This window comes from Neofelis nebulosa, chromosome 5 (genome assembly GCF_028018385.1).
Source record: "Neofelis nebulosa isolate mNeoNeb1 chromosome 5, mNeoNeb1.pri, whole genome shotgun sequence".
Lineage (NCBI taxonomy): Eukaryota > Metazoa > Chordata > Mammalia > Carnivora > Felidae > Neofelis > Neofelis nebulosa.
This window is the reverse complement of record NC_080786.1, coordinates 112,843,541-112,859,576: the sequence shown is the minus strand read 5'-3', so window position 1 is coordinate 112,859,576 and position 16,036 is coordinate 112,843,541. Positions and strand designations below refer to the sequence as shown.

General features: G+C 40.9%; 1 long non-coding RNA gene across 1 annotated transcript; it reads right to left on the bottom strand.

Annotated features, from left to right (window-relative positions):
• Positions 1-1,539: 1,539 nt before the first annotated feature.
• Positions 1,540-13,421, bottom strand: LOC131512645 (uncharacterized). The gene is made up of 2 exons (XR_009262221.1): positions 13,216-13,421; positions 1,540-4,582 (listed from the first exon to the last, which is right to left on the bottom strand). It is a non-coding gene; the product is annotated as an uncharacterized LOC131512645 (long non-coding RNA).
• Between the last annotated feature and the right edge of the window lie 2,615 nt (positions 13,422-16,036).

Sequence of the window (16,036 nt, the reverse complement as noted above, 5' to 3'; positions counted from 1 at the left end):
TCAGAAATATATATGCACCTGTATGTTTATTGCAGCATTATTTACAATAGTAAAATTTTAGAAACAACCCAAGTGTCTATCCATTGATAGAGGAATGGATAAAGAAGAGCTGGTATAGGGGCACCTGGGTGGCTCAGTCCGTTGGGCATCTGACTTCCACTCAGGTCATGATCTCACAGCTTGTGAGTCTGAGCCCTGCATCGGGCTCTGTGCTGATGGCTCAGAGCCTGGAGCCTGCTTCAGATTCTGTGTCTCCTCTCTCTGCCTCTCCCCCACTCATGCTCTGTCTCTGTCTCTCTCTCTCTCTCAAAAATAAATAAACGTTAAAAAAAACTTAAAAAGAAGAGGTGGCACATATGTGTATGTATATATGTATACATATACATTGGACTATTATTCACTCATAAAAAAGAATGAAATCTTGCCATTTGCAACAACATGGATGGATCTAGAGAGTATAATTCTAAGTGAAATAGGCCAGTCAGAGGGGCACCTGGGTGGCTCAGCCAGTTAAGCATCCAACCCTGGCTCAGGTCATGATCTCACAGTTTGTGAGTTCGAGCCCCATGTCAGGTTCTATGCTGACAGCTTGGAGCCTGGAGCCTGCTTCAGATTCTGTGTCTCCCCCTCTCTCTGCCCCTCCCATGCTCATGCTGTCTCTCGCTGTTTCTCAATAATAAATAAACGTTAAAAAAAAATAGTTCAGAGACAAATACTGTAAGATTTCATTCACGTGGAATTTAAGAAACAAAACGAAGAAGAGACCAACCAAAAAACAGACTCTGAACTATAGAGAACAAACTGGTGGTTAGCAGAGGGGAGGTGGAAGGGGGGGTGGGTAAAATAGGTGAAGGAGATTAAGAATACACTTATCATGATGAGCACTGAGTAATGTATACAATTGTTGAATCACTATATTGTACACCTGTACCTAATATGGGACTGTGTGTTAACTACACATGAATTAAAATTTAAAAATAAATAAATAAAATGGGAAACCTAAGAGGTAAGCAAGAGCCAAAGCCAACATTTGCCCGAGGGCATCTCAAGTTCCCTGGTGGCTCTGAGTTTCTGATTTCATGACCACCCAATTCTGGTGACAGAAGATAAGGCTCAGAGACCACCAAAGATGAGAGTCTAGTAGGACTACCCCTTCCATACCTGGAACCTTGGTAAGCAAAAAATGCCGCCCCCAAAGATGTCCTCATCTTAATTCCCTGAACCTGTATGTTGTTACATGGCAATGGGGGATTAAGATTGCAGATGGAATGAGAGTTGCCAATCAGCCAAGTGTAAATTAAGTGGATTATTTTGGAATATCCAGTGGATATAATGTAATCACAATGGCCTTTTAAATGTGGAATAAGGAAGAGGGTCAGAGTCACAGAAAGATTTGAAGATTCTATGGTGTTAACTTTGAAGATGGAGGAAAAGACCAGAAGCCAAGGAATATATGCAGCCTCTAAATGCTGGAAAAGGCAAGAAAGTGGATTCTCCCATTCAGCCTCTAGAAGCAATGCCACCCTGCTGACACTTTGATTTTAGCCCAGCGAAACTCATTTTAGACCTCTCACATCCAGAACTAATAAGACAATACATCTGTGCTGTCTTTAGCCACAAAGTCCATGATAATTTGTCACAACAGCAACAGAACAGTAATACAGACCCCCAAAGGGGTAATATACTTCCAGAACATTTTCAATACAGGATTGTTAGGGAAGGCTATGGCTATAGAGATAATATAATAATTTCTATAATAAATGTTAAATGAATGTTAAAATGAAACACACAAGCACACTCAACCCACTCAGGAGTTCAACAGAAGCTCTTGCTTATTGAATTGGATTTAATGAAATAAAAGGATTTCTGCCCCTGCAAAGGCAGGGCAAGGTTCATTAACAATTACATTTACTGGTAAAGGAAGAGCTGAGTCACTATGAGCTTGAAACACGAAAATGATTTAAGTCTGCATGAACTCTGCAGAATTCAAATACCATAAATAGAAATAAATGCCCTTGTCTGCAATCGGTTCCTTCCTTGTCTTTCATATGGTTTTATCTTTTGCCCCAAATGGATTTTTGTAAGTGAAGTAAATAATTCAAACTTCATGATATTCAAAACATGAATCATGAGGGTTATTTGGGAAACATTTTACATGTAGGAAATGTAACAGACCCTTAGGTTCACAGAGTAAGAACTCACTAATCCTTCTGTCTCTTGTTCTAAAGTGTTACTGCTTCCCTGTGTGAGGGATGTTCTCATCTTCTTTTAACTCGATGGGCATTTGATATTACAGCAGTGATCTTATAATTTTATATTTTCCTTTCAGAGCTTATGTCTTGTGTTTGAGAACACTTTTGCTAACGAAATTATTTTGTGGTGGTGATGTAGTGACCTCAGAACATTTGAGGCAAAGACAAATTAGTTGGCCAAATGGTAACTAGGTTTAAAAGGACTGAATGTTGGGGAGAAAGGAGTTGAAGATAAGGGTGTAATCAGGAGAACATAACATTGGCTTTACCCAGTGATATGAAACAGCAAATTGTATTCCCTTCTAATGCCCCTACCCTTAACCTCTTCCCCTTGCTATGTATGTACTCAGGAACTAGTACTGAGCACTGGCAGCCTTATATCCTCCCCACAGCTACTCAGGGTAGAATCTGTATATCTATATTTTCCATACGGACATCCCATCAAAATTCAGCTGTTACCGTTTTCTCATTCCTCTGCTTCCACTTTTAGCTATTCTTATTAGGTAGTAGCTCATAAAGTAATACATATGTGATATTACATGTAAATGATTCTGGTATTGTTCTTTCTCCCTAGAAGCCAACAATGATTCAGACTGCTCTGTTTCTTTCCTCCAATACCCATCTATCCCCCCAGGGAGTGTTTCCTCCATCACTGCCAAGTCAGTTCCTGGAATTGGTTTTGAAAGGTGGCAATGAAGGGAGAACCTGAGAGGTGAGAGGAGGAAGGAGAGAGGTTAAGTTAATCCTCAAAATAAAGAAATAAGAGAATTTTGGAAATTTAGGAGGAAGGAAAGGTGCTGGTGTAGTGTCGGTATAAGATAATCAGGGACAAGGGGGAAAAGGTAAGAAAGATGCTGGAGGTGGGAATGTGTTAAAGAAGCAACTTCAATGCATTTATAAAAGCACAAAATTTAGATTGTAATCCTGTTTTTATAACTAATAGATATTTGGTCTGGGCTTGTATGAGTAAGACGTTATACACAGACTGGACCATAGGGATCAGAGGTTAAAAGGGTTGGACATGAGCTCATTCTGGTTTGCCCAGGATTTCTCCAATTTTAGCACTAAAATGTTCACATCCTGGAAACTTCTTCACTCTTTGTCAAACTGGGATATTTGGTTACTCTAAGTCATTAGTGACCAATAATGGCTTCACATGTTCTGTTTCCTGAGAGAATAGTAAACTGGTTTTTCCTGAGAGTAGTTGCTGAAGATGAAGAGACAACTATGATGACACTTACCAAGAAAAGGGTAACGAAGAAGGAAAAAAGGGAGGGGAAAAAGAAAGAAAGCTGAAAGGAAGTGTGTGTGTGCATGTGTGTGTAAGAGAGTGTGTGTATGTGTGAGAATGTGTTTGTGAGAGAGAATGTGAGAGAAAGAGAATGTGGGTGAGAGATTGTGTGTTAAAGAGAATGTGTGTGTGTGAGAGAGAGAATGTGTTGTGTGTGTGAGAGAAAGAGAATGTAGGTGAGAGACAGTGTGTTAAAGAGAATGTGTGTGTGTGTGTGTGTGTGTGTAGAGAGAGAGAGAATGTGTGTGTATGAGAGAATGTGTGTGAGAGAGGTAGTGTGTGAGAGAGCTGGTGTATGTGAAAGAGGTGTGTGTGTGAGTGTGCATGTGAGAGAGAATGTGTGTGAGAGAAAATGTGTGTGTGTGTGTGTGCGCATGCGTGTGTGTTTATAAGGGAGGACCTGAAGCAATCTCGACCTAATGCAGTAGTTTGCAGCCAGGGGTGATTCCATCCTCTAGGGTTTATCTGGCAATGTCTGGAGATGGTTTTGGTTGCATCGTTGACATCTACTATGAGTAGTGGATGGAATCTAGTGAGTAGATGGCAAACATGCCGCTAAACAACCTGCAATGAATTGGACAACCCTCCACAACAAAGAATTCTCCAGCCTTACATGTCAATAGTGATCAGAAAAACATAGAGGAGGAGGGTTGGGGGTGCAGCTTTCCTGTCTGGTTTTCCAGTGTCTAAAATGGTAGTGCTAGTATATAAATAGAGTGCTACAAGAATATGAGCAAAAAGGAGGAAACAGGTGTCAATGTCTTTTATTCAGATGCCCAGGTTTAGGATAAAATGCTTGACTGTGAAAATAACAATCCTTTTCTCCAAGGTTTTCTGATGTTAGGAAAAGGGGGAGTATCCCACTTTGCTCAGAATCTATAAAACGTAATGTCAAATTAGAATTAAATCGGTAATTAGGAGAGGTGAAGTTGATCTTATGAGTGTTAGAACCAGCTCATTCATTCCCTCAACAAGCGTAATATTCTTTCACACCAGGATTCTTGAAGAAACTGGAGACCCAAGGATGAATATGATATAACTAGGAGACAAAAAATATATATAATTATTTAAGATGAGCATCATGCCATGGGAACACAAGAAAAGGGGCTTCTGCTGGAAGAAAATATCTCAGAAGAGGTAAAATTTCACCTGGGCCTTGAAAAATAAGTAGTAAATAGGAGTAAATAATCCACCAGAGAAGGCAAGAAAAGGACAGTCCAGACCAAGGCAATGGCAAGTGCAAATCATGGGGCTTTAAAGAGTTATGTAGTAGGTCCTTGAACACTCACCTTTGCAGCAAGTAGACTTGTGGAAAAAAGAAAGAAGAGACTGGTTATCTGAAGTTAAGGAAAAGACTACAAGGGTATCTACAACCCATTCTCTCAAGTCAAACAGCATATACATTGTCCCCACACCCATGATTATTCTCTCCTCTCAGGATCAGCCCACATGTCCCTCCCTCTTTGTTCAAAACCTCTTCTTCAAGGTCCCTCTATACACCCCTCAGGCCAAAGAGATGCTTTTGTCCCTGCACTATGCACAGTTTATACCATTTAATAGTCATTTACCCCTTTGTTGTAGTGACTGCATTTCCTTAGTATAAATCTTATAATTGCCCATCTATGTCATGAACTTTTAAACATTTTTTTTAAGTTTATTTATTTTGAGAGAGACAGAGAGCATATGAGCAGGGGAGGGGCAGAGAGAGAGAGGGAGAGAGAGAATCCCAAGCAGGCTCTGCGCTGTCAGCGTAGGGCCCTAAGCAGGGCTCGAACTCACGTACCATGAGATCATGACCTGAGAGGGTCGGATATTCAACCAACTGAGCCACCCAGGTGTCCCAACATCGTGAACTTTTTAAAGAGATGGACCAAATCCATATGGCTTGGTTCCCCCAAGGACTAGATTACCACAGTCCTTGGCAATCATATATACAGAATAAATGTTGGTGAAATAATATTATTAAAATAAAATACTATTGGATGTGAACAAAACTGAAAAGGAAACTTAAGTATGAAACATTTAATTTAGTGCTCTGCTAAAGGTTATTTTTCAGGGGAGAAAGAAAGCATTCTTCTAAACTTATGATTAGTAAATATTATGTATTTCATACATGGCACATCTTGGTCACTCAATAAATATTTTTCTAATAAATAAAACATCAAATAAGACGTTCAAAATTGAGTTGATGTTACTGGTTAAATTTCTTCTAATGTGTCATGTTGCTTTTTACATCAGCATTCTATCCCTGTGCTTCTGCTTTCAATGCATAAAAGAAATAATCAATTGCCCTAATACACTCTCACATGCCCCCAAAAGTATGACTATGTTTGTACAGAGCTCCATTCTTTTGAGATAGGCAGATGGAGTTCACACTGGCTGACACAGTACCACATTCAATGGAAGCTTTGTAGTGGGCAGAGGTGGGTGGGGTGTGAGAGTCAGTCCTCTTTGAGAAAAACGAGCCAATATATTGGACTTAACTTGGGCTTTTTGGTCCTGGCTAAGCCTTCAATAGGTTTAACCAGAATTATCAATAGACAAGAATTTTAGAATCATGAAAACTTCAAGCTAGAAGGAAGCTCACAATATCATTTTGTCTAATCCCCTGACTCCTGGACATAATGTTGCATCATTCTTGCTTTATTTATTTACATATTTATTTACTGATGAAGCACTTAGAGTTCAAATTACTTTCCCAAAGTCACTTGCAAAAAATGAGCTTTACTAGCAGTCCCTGGGTGGCTCAGTAGGTTAAGGATCTGACTCTTGATCTCGGCTCACGTTGTGGTTTTAGGGTCATGAGTTCAGGCCCTGAGTTGGGCCCTGCATTGGACTCTGTGGTGGTCATGAAGCCTATTTAAGAAAAAAAAACAAAAAATGAAAGTGAGCTTTACTAAAGAATATGAAAATTTCCCAACTAGCCACTCTATTTGAAGTTAAGACTGATACATTATTTACACTTTTAATACTTATCATATTAGAAAACTGAGAAAAAGTTTAAATATTTGCATTTATTTATTTACTCATTTAAAACAACAAAAATAAGCCCGCTGCATGTTATCATAATGTAAAACTACGAAAAATAATTATCCTTTCCAAAACAAACAAAGGTCATCATACAAGCAACATTGTTTTATATATTTGCAAATCTCTTTAATATTTAGCTTAACAGGCAGCTAGATTCTCATCTTTCTATGCATTCAATCTGTTGCTGTATATTGTTTTGGTTGAAATAAATGAAGAAACTCCAGCCTCATACAGATGAGTAATTGAAAATGAAAGAGGCATTTTAATATGCTTTTCAGATAATTGAGGATATTATTCTCTACTACTACACCAAAACTTGATTGTCAAACTCTGAGAGGAGAGTTCACTTTTCTAAGCGTCAGGGCTGTTGTGAGAATTACATCAGATGATGTTTTAAAGAGCTTAGGACAGGGGCGCCTGGGTGGCTCAGTCGGTTAAGTGGCCGACTTCGGCTCAGGTCATGATCTCGTGGGTCTGTGAGTTCGAGCCCCATGTCGGGCTCTGTGCTGACAGCTCAGAGCCTGGAGCCTGTTTCAGATTCTGTGTCTCCCTCTCTCTGATCCTCCCCTGTTCATGCTCTGTCTCTCCCTGTCTCAAAAATAAATAAAACGTTAAAAAAAATTAAAAAAAAAAAGAGCTTAGGACATATGTCTGCTACATATGTATGTGTGTCTGGTTGTGTATATATATATCATATGGCTTATAAGGTAGAGCTTAATTAAATCATTCCCACAAAGGAATTTCTATCATCTCATATATATTTGGAGCTAACTGGAACTTATAAAGGGAGGTGGTTTCTTGTGCATCTACAGATAACACACACACACACACACATATACAAACATATATACATATATATATGTATGTATATATGTATATATGTTTACACACACACATACATATAAGGGGTTACTGAAATACAAGATGGGGACAAAAAGACCCCAAAATATGCATTACAACACATATGGATTCAATTGATCATTTTAGGTTCCATATTGTACCTATTCTTTATTTTTCTTTCCTGGTCCAGAATTCTTGTTCAGACTTGCTTGTTCTTTTACGAGTTATTTTATATACATATAAAAGAACCAAGCTGCAAAATACAGGGAATGCTCTCTTTTCAGAACCAGCCCTTAAGCACTGGTTAAATGCCAAAACTTAAATGTTCTTAGCATTAATATGGAAGTGCATGTTATATATATACATACATACATATATATATATATATATATATATGCACTTATATATATTTATAAATAAATATATGTATAAAATTTATATATATATATAAAGACACACACAGACATCCCAGTTATAAAAGGTGGTCTCTTTGCTTTGAACTGAGATACATTGGTTAAAACACTTTGGTTGTTAAACTTTACCTGCTTTCACAATACAAAGATTATCTGGGCCTCCAGTGGGTAGGATGATCAGATAACTGGTCACAGGCCAAAACTGGATGGCTAGGGAATGACTGTTTATTGTAGCTACTGGCTCAGAGAACAGTGCCTGGCGTGTAACTATAAGAGCAAAGGCATCTTGTTCCAGGAGCCAGCTAGTACGGAGCACGGCAGGAATTTGGAGTCAGGCCTGGCTGACCCCAAAGCCATGACCCTTTTACTCTTACTCCTCACTGTCTCTGGAAAGCGGGAGGCAGTGTATGAGTGCTGCCTTCTTACATGTCATCCTGCCCCCATTCTTTATCTCACAAATTATAGAATCTGAAACCTATTCATTCCCCTTCACACTACAATAATGAGCACTGAATTTGCTGCTTGACCACAACTACAGAAGGGAGGTAGGGCTAAAAAGAAATCCTCCTCCAAAAGGAATTGCCATCATCTCCTATACATTTGGAACTAACTGGAGCTTAGAAAGGCAGGTGTCTTCTCGTACATCTACAAATAACCTTGGCCCTGGTAAACAATTTTCTGAAAGTGATTCTTCTGGTGTCCATTCCACAGTGAGTGGTTTTGTTTGGTCGAGTGTTGGTTTCTGGGTAGTTAGTTTAGGATGGGATGAACGGTTTTATAGTTAAGGGGGTTGGGGGTGGACACCACTGCCTTCCTCTCTCCTCAGGCCCATCAGACCAGTGGGAAGGGGTGAGCTCGCTGGTTGCTGGCAGCACTTTTCAGTCTGTATGGACTGTAGAAGGGGCTTTGGGTCAATCCATGATTCCCCAGTCCTGACCTCCCCTCTGCCAAACTCTGCCCAACTAACTCATTAACTTTCCCAGGGGTTTTCCTTTTTTTTTTTTTTTTCCATTTGATTTACCCAAGGGCTAGTCTTGCTCTTAGGGTGGGAAAGACTTTAAACAATTTGCATTTGAAAAGAGGAAGTGGAAAGAAGAAAAGAAAAACCTGGAGAGGCAAAGCCAGCTGTTTCCTACGAAGCTTTGACAGCTGCACAGCTGTTCACTGTCCTTTTGCCCCGGTGGAAACTGGTTTCCACCCTAGCCCTCTGTGCTGCTTTTGTGTCTCCCTGGCCTATCCAGATAGCTGTAACCTTGTCCCGTCATTTCTCTTAGAAGGTTAAGATTCTGAGCTGCATTATGTGAGCTCTGGGACAAGTGGGTCAGTTCTTCACTGTTACCTCCGCGGCTATCGTTTTCCTACAATAACAATAACCATCTATGGCACTGTACAAATACTACCTCCTCATTCCATCCTCACAGTTACTCAGTGAGGAAGAGTGTATTATTACCTTCATGTTACAGATGAAGAAAGTGGCACTTAGCCATGTGTCCAAGTCATCTGACTCCAAGGCCTGTTCTCTAGACTGAGGATTCCAAAATGTCTTCCTGTCAGTTGCATGCTTGTTAAGAACAGATGTCCAGGCAGCCAACTCAGAGATCTTGACTGAGCAAATGTGGAGTGGGGCCCCAATCTATTTTTAAGACACGTCTGTGGTGAAGGCTGGATTTAAATCTTCCCGGTGCTGCTCTACATCTTTATAGACGCCGCTTGGCACAGCCCAGACGCATTTCTTAGCTCTGATTAATCACTCCTTCCTCTGGGTTCTCAGAGCACCCTGTTCTCACTGCTAGTTACAACAGGAAACAAACACACTGTGTTAAAATTAGCTGGTGCTGTGTCCGTCTCGCTGACGAGTTGGGAAGTTACTTGATTTCCAGGATCCTGTTTCTCTTTCACTTCCTCTTCCTGGATTGCTCTATCCATTGATCTTTACACAGCTTGGTTCTCCTTACTATTTGGGCCTCCACTTAAAAGTTCCCTCCTCAGAGAAACCTTTTCTGAGGACCTGCCGAATTAATTAAGAAGCCCATCACTCATTCACTGTCATGTCACCGGATTTCATGATGTAGCAAAAAGTACAGGGCTTCCCACAGTAGGTGCTCAATTAGAACCCAATTACCCAAAGGCAGATTAAGCACATTCTTAGGGCACCAGAAAAACAGAGGTACCAAACATTTTTTAAACAGGTTGGCATATAGTTTTCATTTTTTTTAACTTTTATTTATTTTTGAGAGACAGAGTGAGAGTAGGGGGGAGGGGCAGAGACAGAGGGAGACACAGAATCCGAAGCAGGCTCCAGGCTCTGCGTTGTCAGCACAGAGCCCAACATGGGGCTTGAACTCATGAACTGTGAGATTGTGACTTGGGCTAAAGTCAGACACTTAACCGACTGAGCCACCCGGGTGTCCCCCCCACTTTAAAAAAAATTTTTTTTTTAACCATGGAAGGCATGTGAAAATAAAATTAGGATCTTGATGGCCTCCCTTCCACTTACATTATGACCAAGTATTATTTTTATATAGAGTTATATATTGATAATGGGCTTCAAAACATTTGGGAGCTTTGAGTCTCTAAAGCTTTTAATCTGGAATCTATGTTAATATGCCTATTAACATCTTTGCTTTCTAAAAACATTTTGAAAGCCAATTGGGCAGGTATTATTACCTAGTTCCATCTTGAAGTGGTAAAAAAAAAATAAAAAGCACAATAAAGAGGAGACGGAGTCAGATTTCACAGGCTAAGGGCTGAGCAAGACTTCTCCCCCCACCCCCATTGCACACACCAATCACAGGTCCAGCTTGGTCATCTGTGCTTCTGACCTACTGGCTATAGACTGGATGTTCCAATGACCCCCTCTATGGGTTCCATTAATTAGCTAGAGCAGCTCGTGGAACTGAGAGAAACATTTTACTTAGTAGATTATGAGCTTGTTCCAAAGGATATAATTCAGGAACAGACAGACAGAAGAGATATGATGAGGGAGCATGAAGCAAACTGGGAGCAAAGTGCAGGCAGGCTAACAGCAACCCCCCCACCCCGCTCAAGCTGGGACATGTATAATATTCCTTGGACACTCCAGGTTACCAAGAATAGGAAAGGACAAAAAAACAAATGGTTAAACTGATAAGAGTCTCCACTAGTTTACCAGAAAAAGGCAATCCCATCATGGCCAAAAATCCAGGAACTCCCTACAGTCTTAATGTTAATGCTTTACTAGAGGGAACAACCTTAGCTTGACATTAGCTAGGCCTCCAGTAAGTCTTTAGCTTGTGAAAGTCTCTTTGGAAACTCCCTCTCACCCAACTCCATAAAACGGTCACTCCCACACTTACAGTGCAACTCTTCCTGCCCACGGTTCCTGTCCCCATGCTTTAATAAAATCACCTTTTTGCACCAAAGACGTCTCCAAGAATTCATCCTTGACCGTGGGCTCCAGAACCCACAAACTCCCCATCACCCCAAAACTTCATCAAATGCATAGAGCAGAGTATGGGAGAAGAGTGTGGAGCTTCCAAGTCCAAATATACTCCCCTTCCAAATCTCCTTCACCAACCTGGAAGGTCTCTCACAACCCCATCCTTTGGGGATTTATGGAGGCTTCCTCACATAGGCACGATTGATTAAATCATTGGCCATTGGTGACTGAACTCAATTTCCAGACCCTCCCCACTCCTCAGAGGTCTGAAAATTCCAACCCTCTAATCACGTGGTTGGTTCCCCTGGCAACCAGCCCCCTCCTCAGGTTCAGTCCTAAAGCTACCTCATTAATATAACAAAAGACACCTTTGTCACTCTCAACACTAAGGACATTCCAAGGGTTTTAGGACCTCAGTTCCAGAAATGGGACTTAGACACAATGTATACAAGTATTTCCACTTTTTGAAAGTTTGAGTTAGGGCACTTCATTTTTGCGAAAGAGCTATGTACCTGAGTAGCTGTTTTTGCCAACAGAACACAATCTGAAGAGGACTTCACTTTCATAAAAGTGAAAATAGCGTATAGTGTTTGTTTTGCATGGAGCCATTACAGAGGCAGCATATGCTGAACAGTGAGGGGCACCTCCAGTTCCTTCCCCAGGAACCACATTCAGCATCTCAGCATGAAGCCACCACAGCTCTGAACAGTGTCTGTGAACATCTGTGCTTTCTCGAAATTTATTTTGTGCACCTGCTAACATGATATGTCCTAAGGTATCTGAAAAGCCTAAGAGAGGTTATTTTTGGGGTCTGGGGACAGTCAAAAAATTTTTCCATATAAATTTCGGCTTATAAAAGCTTTCATAGGAGAGTTCTACCTTCAGATAGTGGGGGAAACCTGCATTTCTTATAAATTACAATACTACACCAGTCAGCGAGGGCCCAAATGCCAAGGCATCCACAATATAGAAAATAAGAAAATATGAGTTATGTACTTTAGTCCTATAAACTCTATAAAGGTGACTGAAACAGAGCTGCAGACTTGTGGAAACCACTGCCTTCTAACTGGAAGAGGGTCTGTTAGAAGTGGAAACACTTGGTCTTTTCATTGACTCAGACATTATAATTAAAGTTTGACTCGACTGACATTCTTCCCTAGACTTGGGGACGACACATCACCTTTTCCCGCTCTGTCCAGTTTTTAAAGAAAGGTTTCTTACAAATGTGTTGTCCTTTATTGATATTCTCAATAAACTTTGGCAAGGATGTGGCTTGGAATGAAACTACTTCTTTTTCAGATATAAAGACAGACATAGATCCTGTAAAATCTACAGAGAGAAGCAGTGTGAGGAGAGAAAAGCATGTCACTGTGATCTCTGAGGAGCTGTCCCTCTCCAGAACCTAAAGTGGGCCAGAAAACTGTTTCAACTCATCCTGATTCAAAAGGAGGATGAGATGCAGGGGGCAGAAGAGAAAAGGAAGTGAGGAGCCTAAGAAGACCGTAAGGGTATTAAGGGGATGTGTTCCAAAAAGGACGCTTAGCAGAAATCAGACACGGCTCTCTCTTCCACACAAGGGAAGAACATTTATTAAATAATTTTGTGCTGCAGCCTCTATTAATTGCTTGCTAACATATTTTCCCACCTATCTCTTGATTCAGTTTTTGTAAAAGCAGATGAATCGATTTATCAATATACAGTGAATTTAGTTCAGTGCTTATAAATTTTGGTATCGCAGAATTATAGCTATTTTAGGATTCAGAAAATTAATCTTTTGCCTATGCAGGAATTCTGGAAAGGAGTTAGTTAATGCAGGCAAACTATTCGATTACTAGACACCCTCTAGTGTTAACTGTAATTGGCTGGGTAGGTACGTAGCATGTTAATGAAATGGGTTGATCCAAAAGATAAAGTTGAGGATATGCAGAGAATAAAAATGAACCCAAAAATGTGTCTAACGGAATCGCCTACCTGAAAAGCAGGTCAGAATATCTTCATTCAAAATCCATTCTCGGGGTGCCTGGGTAGCTCAGTCGGTTAAGCGGCCGACTTCGGCTCAGGTCATGATCTCGCGGTCCGTGAGTTCGAGCCCCGCGTCCGGCTCTGTGCTGACAGCTCAGAGCCTGGAGCCTGCTTCGGATTCTGTGTCTACCTCTCTCTGACCCTCCCCCGTTCATGCTCTGCTCTCTCTGTCTCAAAAATAAATAAACATTAAAAAAAAAAAAACCACCCAAAATCCATTCTCAAAGCCAGTATTGTGATAACACCAAAAGAGAGGCTGTAGTTACTTTCTGCTGGGAGCCTGGGTGGTCAAGGTTCTGTGCTGCTAGTTGCATAGGCAGGGTGCTTTCTGAGCAGTAAGAAGGAAAAATGTGACTGGCTTTAACACTGAGGATATTTTAATATATTACATGGATATAATAAATGACATACTATACGATGACTCCAGGGTCAGATAATTTAGTAGCTCATCCAGCTCATCAGGGATCCAGGCCCTTTCTGTCTTCTTGCTCCGCCTGCCTCAGATGTTAGCCTTGACCTCAGGTGTGTTCTCTACCACTTCGAGATGGATGCCCCATCTCCAGGCATCACCTCTTCACACAAAGATGTCTCACACCTGGAACAGGGAAAGAGAGCACTTACTTCCCTCCTGCATCTTTTGAAGAGATGAAGACTTTTCCAAAGGCCTTTCTCTCCTATCTCATTGGCAAGAACTGGGTCCCACATGCTCATTGCCGATCTAAATAATGACAAAGGCCATGGTTACCATGCTTGGCTCAGACCAATCCTGCTTTACACCCTTGTGGCTGGGCAGAAGCCCAGCTTCCCTTAAAGTTTATGGCCCACTGGTTCCTGAAAATACTTGGGTTTCAATTGACAAGGGGAAAGAAGAAAATGGATGTACAACGGACCACCCCATAAAGAAGCAGTATATTTGGACACAGAGAAGGGATTGGAGCATTCTCAAAAAAAAAAAAAAAAAAAAAAGGAACTCCTTATTATTCACAAGTTCTTTCAAATATTGACATCAATGTTTTTGCCATTTCCACTTGGGCTTGGATATTTTTTCTGGATAGAAGTAAAATAAGTCTAATCTCTTTTGTTGTGCCAACTGCCCAAGCATGGAATTGAAATACAGTTCTCATGTAACTCCTAAGCCTTTTCCTCCCCCAGCTAAATTCCTCCAGTCTCCTCAGCCATTTCTCATGGTTTCTAAATCCTTCACTATGTCTTCTCACTGCACATCCCTCATTTCTCCTCCAAAAGAAACTGAACTTTTAAGATCTAGCTTTGGAAAGCCCTTATATACTCCGTGATCTCTATTTTCTGTTCCCTCACTCTCCACCTCAAAGCTAACATTTATGGAACCCTATATGCCAGCCAGTGTGCCAAAGGGGTTACCTAGAATCTCACCAAATCATCGTCGGAACCCTATGGGACAGTTCTAATTCTATCTTAATTTCATAAGTGAGAAAATTGAGGCACAGAGAAATGAAGTAATTTGCTTACATCACACAGTGTATAAATGGTGAGGCCAGGATTCAAAATCAGACAATCAGACTTTGGAGTCTTGACTCATAAGCATCACACTCTACAGACTTATCTGCTCTTATCTGTATCCCCAGAACGCTCCTTGTCCAGTGCCTGACACATAGTAAACACAAATACTTGGTGAGTGAATGAGTGATTTGTGATTCTTTTCTTGTATATAACACCATCTATTAATTTCTTCCTGAAAATACAATTCCCCACATTGAAAACAGTACAAGTGTTTTTGACCAGAAAAACTAAATGGTATATGTGGGAAGTCAAATAATGCCTGGCAAAAGATGTATACATCCTAATCCCATAAATCTGTGAAAGTACTACTTTAAATGGCAAAAGAAATTTTACAGACATGATTAACTTAAGGGTCTTCACATGGGGAGATTATCCAGGTGGGTCCAATGTCACAAGGTCCCTAGAAGAGGGAGGCAGAAGGGTCAGAGTCAGAACAGGAGATGGGTTGAGAGAAGCTGGGATCACAGTCAAAGAAATGTGAGGATCCTACACTGCAAGCCTTGAAAATGGTGGAAGAGCTGTAAGCCAAGGAGTGTGAGTGGCCTCTAGAAGCTGGAAAAGGCAGGGAAACAAATTCTGTCCGCCCCTCCTCTGGAAGGAACCCAGCCTTGCTCATGTTAATTTCAGACTTGTGATATCCAGCTGTAAATATTTATCCCTCCTCCATCTCAAGAAGGTAACTAAGTTTTGGGGTTTGGTTGCCTCAGTGACTTTTCTGTTACAGGGTAAGAAACAAGTTAACAGATCTCTAGAACATCTCTGCTGGTGCTGCTTTTGTTTTCAAAAGACTGACAGGCAGAGATGTGGAATCCAATGTTGTCTTTTGTTCCAGTGGGGTGAAGGGTGAGCAGGCAGGCTGCTCTATGGAAAAGAAGCCTAAAACAAGTTTGGGAGATTTGCTCAAGACTGAGAAGTAAAAAAGCGAGCTGTGGGTCCTTAGGATATTATTCCAAGAGAGCCGCTCCAGGTGATGGGGGTGATAGGGTGACTCAGGGAATGCAGGTCTAGAGTAAGTGAAATAAACACTATGCAAGAGGGAAACACAAAGGAAATCAAGATGAATTACTAAAATATAACTCCAGGAAAGCAAACATTTTTGCCTGTTTCCCCACTGGCAAACTACTCCTAGCACCTGCAACAGTTCCTGGCAGATAGCAAGCAGTGTGCATTTAATGACTGAATGTGGAGTGTGCTAATGACATGAAGGATGGAAGTTCAGGTGAGATGGAGA